Source organism: Scyliorhinus torazame, chromosome 2 (assembly GCF_047496885.1).
Source record: "Scyliorhinus torazame isolate Kashiwa2021f chromosome 2, sScyTor2.1, whole genome shotgun sequence".
In the NCBI taxonomy this organism is placed as follows: domain Eukaryota; kingdom Metazoa; phylum Chordata; class Chondrichthyes; order Carcharhiniformes; family Scyliorhinidae; genus Scyliorhinus; species Scyliorhinus torazame.
In genome coordinates this window covers 334,463,429-334,468,758 of record NC_092708.1, presented here as the reverse complement: position 1 = coordinate 334,468,758, position 5,330 = coordinate 334,463,429, and the positions used below count along the sequence as shown (strand labels likewise).

General features: G+C 41.1%; 1 long non-coding RNA gene across 1 annotated transcript; it reads right to left on the bottom strand.

The window, feature by feature from the left end:
- Positions 1–1,202: 1,202 nt before the first annotated feature.
- Positions 1,203–4,218, bottom strand: LOC140407905 (uncharacterized). Its single transcript, XR_011939878.1, has 3 exons — positions 4,143–4,218; positions 3,571–3,743; positions 1,203–2,141 (listed from the first exon to the last, which is right to left on the bottom strand). It is a non-coding gene; the product is annotated as an uncharacterized lncRNA (long non-coding RNA).
- Positions 4,219–5,330: the final 1,112 nt, after the last annotated feature.

The following is a 5,330-nucleotide window of genomic DNA, read 5'->3' as shown; positions in this document are numbered from 1 at the left end:
AGTTCAAGTATGTTTAAATAGTTAACCTATTAATAAAATAGTGTTGCACTACTTCAAGTGTTGGTGACCTGTATGTGATCCAGAACACCCAACACATCACCAGTGTGTTTGTGTTGGCGGTATTGCACAACAACATGAAATGGCCCCCACATTATAACGGTAAATACACCCTAGAGGGGCTGGTTTAGCACAGGGCTAAATCGCTGGCTTTTAAAGCAGACCAAGGCACGCCGGCAGCACGGTTCAATTCCCGTACCAGCTTCCCTGAACAGGCGCCGGAATGTGGCGACTAGGGGCTTTTCACAGTAACTTCATTTGAAGCCTACTTGTGACAATAAGCGATTTACATTACATTTACTTCAGAAGCACTTTATTGGTTGTAAAGTGCTCTGGGAAGTCGGGAGATGGTGAAAGGCACTATATTAATGTAAGTTTATCTTTCCTTCAGGAGAAAAATGGAATAAATTAGTTAAAAATACAGCAGTGCAGAAAAGGTTGGAGATAAATTTGTAATCATAATACCAAGCGCTGTTTATGTTGTCTTTCTCCAGCTTCTCTTGCACTTTTAAGACGGCTCACGATTTACTTTGAAAGGACATACATTCTCTCTCACATTTCCTGACAGTTTTGTCTGTCAGATGGTCACGACCAGCAGAGGAAATACAAGGATAAGTCTCTCTAATTTTAGAATGCATCATGTAACCATGGAATACACCAGAGAATACGCTAATAATGATATCATGATTCATAATAAAAATGTAATAACTTGTACCATTACACAAGAGCTGCTCATGTGTTACTGCTGTGGTCACAGTTTGCATCTCAGCAGCGGTTGACATTGAGTTCTGTTGGCTCCACGTACGATTATCCTGTCACTTGTCAGGCAGGTGGCTGGAAAGCTCAGTTGACACAAGTTGAGGTAACCACCAAAAGGGAATGCTGACGTTTGACCCGCTCAATCTTGTAACAAGTGAGCCTCCTGTTAACCAAAAAGAAATGCTTTGGAGCAGTCTCGCTTTTAAAATAATACGTAGCCTCTGATTTTTATAAATGGAACAATAGCTATAAAATGATCTGCTGTGTTTGGGTTGGAAACTTTTATTCGGATTTTTACATTGTGAAAAAAGTTCAAGTTGACCCACGAGGAGCTAGTTTTCCAAAGAGGCTTTCAACAAACACACAAATGTAGTACAGTGGCTTGAAAAGCACGGTCTTGTTCCTTCGTCCTCTGCTAATGTTGCCGTTAAGAGAATGGAGCAAAATAGGAAATCATACTTGCATTATGGTGTAATAAATATCCAACCTGGAGTATAATTCATCGTTATCAAAAATGTGGGTAATATAATAAATATTAAATACACAAAGCCTCAACCCACCTCATTGCTGTTGCCAGCATTCATCAGATGATCATCAGCCGCAAAACTTTATTCATCAACTGGTCTGAGATGTTAGATATTTGAGCACAAGTTCATTTTTTTTGGTTGCACTGTCAGCTTCATTTGGTTATAGTGCAATACAGGCTCATTGTTAAAACTAGATGTGATGTTAAAGCACTCGTCAGCTCTTGATTGCTTACTATTGTATCAGTTATGTTGAAGGATACATAGGGATGCGATGACATAAATTTTCTTGACAGTATAATTATTTCAAAATAACTTAAAATATCCATATTAATTTATCTCGCTACTTCAGGCAACATAAGCATTTATTTTTTGTTTGAACTAAACAGTTTGACTCCGCATTCATCATAATTACAAGGAAATTATAGCTTGTGAAGATGGGGCTCAGGAAAAATGCATCACCACCATTTTCATGGATTTAGAGTCCTGATAGCTGTGCGGTGTAACATCATAACATCTTGAGGCATAAACACATTTAGTTTAGTAAATTTCATGCACAAATATTCTTCACGGTTTATACTGAGGAAGCACAAGAGTGTTTTCGTGGTGTGGGCAGACCACAAAAGTACTGAATTTCTGAGCAAGCCAGCTAAAATTGGAGGATTAATTTCAGCTGCAAAAAATCTATACTTTCGAAGTGTTGAAATAACAACGTTCAGGAGAGCAAATCAAGTAATCACCATTCAAGGCTGGCGCAGAAACTACACCATCTTCTGTATGAGAGAGAACAGATTAACCTGCCTGCAAAAAAAAGGAAGAAATATTGATCTGATCATTGACCTTTTTCCAAGTTTGTAAGACTTAAAAAATAGCAGTAATATTAGCAGCATAAATTGCACTTTAGAATTCATTGTTGGAAGACAGCTGACTAAGGAGCTCATCATTCTATAATACAATAGTTTTATAGGACTTTAGCTCCCCTCTTTTATACTACCTATCATGCGCATTCACTTTAACTAGTACCCAATTCCATCATGTCTCTAGTTTAACAGATGGCACAAACTAATGAAAAGGACCTTTTTTAATTAGTCCGTCTGAAGATATTTATTCACATTGGAGGTCATTCCCAATAAAGTTTCATTGACCAGGTTTGGGGCTGTCAGCTTCCAGCAGTCACCATCTGCTTTGTGGCAGAAACTGGCTGCTGGAACAGTCTTTGCATTTCCACTTCACTGGGCTGGAAACCAGTTTGAAGTTGTACCTTTTCTCATCATCTCGGAAAATTCAGAATTATGCCCATGGCAATTGTTTTGCAAGTGGGTATTTTTTATTATTCAGTAGGACAGAAAATTTGATGCCATGGTTACAGTCCTTCTCTTCTATTTTTTTCTGAGGAATTACACATCGAAAGATATTGCTTATAGATTGACAGTCAGTACAAAGTCATGCAAACACCTTTGTTCCTACATAGATACATACATAGAACAGTGTAGAAGGACGCCATTCAGCCCATCGAGTCTGCACCGATCCACTTAAGCCCTCACTTCCACCCTATCCCCATAACCCAATAACCCCTCCTAACCTTTTTGGACACTAAGGGCAATTTAGCATGGTCAATCCACCTAACCTGCACATCTTTGGACTGTGTGAGGAAACTGGAGCACCAGGAGGAAACCCACTTAGACACGAGGAAAACGTGCAGACTCCGCACAGACAGTGACCCAGCAGGGAATCGAACCTGGGACTCTGGCGCTGTGAAGCCACAGTGCTGGCCATGTGTGCCACCATACAGTGCAGGAAGAGGCCATTGGGCCCATTGAGTCTGCACCGGTCCTTGGAAAAAGCACTACTTAATGCCACGTCTCCAACCTATCCCACCTAACATTTTGGACACCAAGGGGCAATTTAGCATGGCCAATCCACCTAACGTGCACATCTTTGGACTGTGTGAGGAAACTGGAGCACCAGGAGGAAACCCACGCAGTCACGGAGAGAAAGTGCAAACTCCACACAGACAGTGACCCAAAGCCAGAATTGAACCCGTGTTCCTGGAGTTGTGAGGCAGCAGTGATAACCACTGTGCCACCGTGCCGCCCAGGTGGATTGAACAGCTGGATGGATCAACCATTTGCATTTATGTAACACCTTGAATCCTGTGAAGTGTCCCAAGACTTTTATGATCTATATTAATCAGACAATATTTGATAGCAAACCATCAAGTGCAACTCACCACTTAAGGTGCATATGTAAGACACATGTCGTTAATTCCCCATAAAAATGCATTCAACTTCTAGAATGCCGGTTATCAGCTTTACTCTAAAATAGTCTCATGATTCTCCCCCACTCCCAATCATTTTGGAAAGAGTGCCAGAGGTAGTGAGAATCTATCTGATGATGTTGGATCTGTAAGAAAAAATGTAAAAGACTGAGTCAAGGCCATTTTTAACACCAGCAGGTCTTCCAGTACAGAACAGATGACGAGAGTGGATGTTTGAAGCAAACACAAATAAATTAACACTGGTTATTAAAAAGTCTATGGATGAAATGAAATGAAATGAAAATCGCTTACTGTCACAAGTAGGCTTCAAATGAAGTTGATGAGGGTCAGCCATGGTATTGAGTAAGAAATGTAAACCGGTGATTTGCAACAAGTATGTACGTGCATACTGCTAGATGTGGAGAAAGTGAATTTGTTACTCTATTGCTGCCTATCTGCCATCTCATTTTGTAGCATTATAACATTTTCAAATCTTCCCTTTGGTTCTTTGTTTCTCTTTACATTTTACATTTTCTGACACTTACCAACAGCTTTGAGTCAACAAAAGAAACAATGGATTGCTGCCATGTTCTTGCTTTATCGCTGCTCTGCAGTCTTCTGCTTCTTATTCTGTTGCTATGCTGCCAACTGAATGCCGGATTTATTCCAGTATCAGCATGAATCCATCAGCAAATTGGAAGTGTAACAACAGAGTAAGCCGATTCTCCCTGAATCAATGTCCCGTTAGGTTTCCCGTCAGCCCCAGAGAAACAGAGTCGGAGTGCATGTTCATGTTATGGCAGCTCCAATATAGCAGGTGGAATTGGCACAATGTCAATGCTCTTCATTCTGCCTAGTTACCAGCAGAAGGCTGATCTCACCAGTACCCCCAAATGGTAACTATAATGAATATGGAATCTGTTGCACACATTGAGCTGTCAATCTTTGTTCACTGTTCAAAGACATGCGGGCTTACACCTGTTGGGGGCACTTCAACTAGCAGATGAGGCAAAGGATGCAAAGGAGGTGCCTCCTCATCCACAGTGTGAACACTGTAATCTTGTTGGTGTAACAACAACATAATGTCGGAAATAGAAGACCGATTAAAGTACCCCAATTACATTCAGTTCCCTTCATTTGAACCAGACCTATGCATTAGTGAGCAGATATTTTAATCTGAGATTACTTTAGACAACTGTACAAGGATAGTTTTGAAATTTTACTGTTCTTTTAAGAATAGGGGACCACAATGGGGATTAAAGGCTGTTTATATATGGCGGCACGATGGCACGGTGGTTAACACTGCTGCCTCACAGAGCCAAGGACCCAGGTTCAATTCCGACCTTGGGTGACTGTGTGGAGTTTGCACGTTCTTCCTACGTCTGCGTGGATTTCCTCGGGGTGCTGCGGTTTCCTCCCACAGTCTAAGGATGTGCAGGCTAGGTGGAGTGACCATCCTAAATTGGCACTTAGTGTCCAAAGATTAGGTGGAGTTATGAGGATCGGGCGGGGGCCTAGTTGGGCCGCTCTTGTGGTGGGTCGGTGCAGACTCGATGGGCCGAATGGCCTCTTTCTGCACAGTATGCATTTTATGACCAATCAGGCTGAAGAAATATATAACATGTGTGTGCGAAATCAATTCCTATTGTTTTATCACCAAGACACTGGAACTCATGTCAGAGCTGAGAGTTATAATAAGAAGTACTATTCAGTTTAATGTAATTACTCTCAAT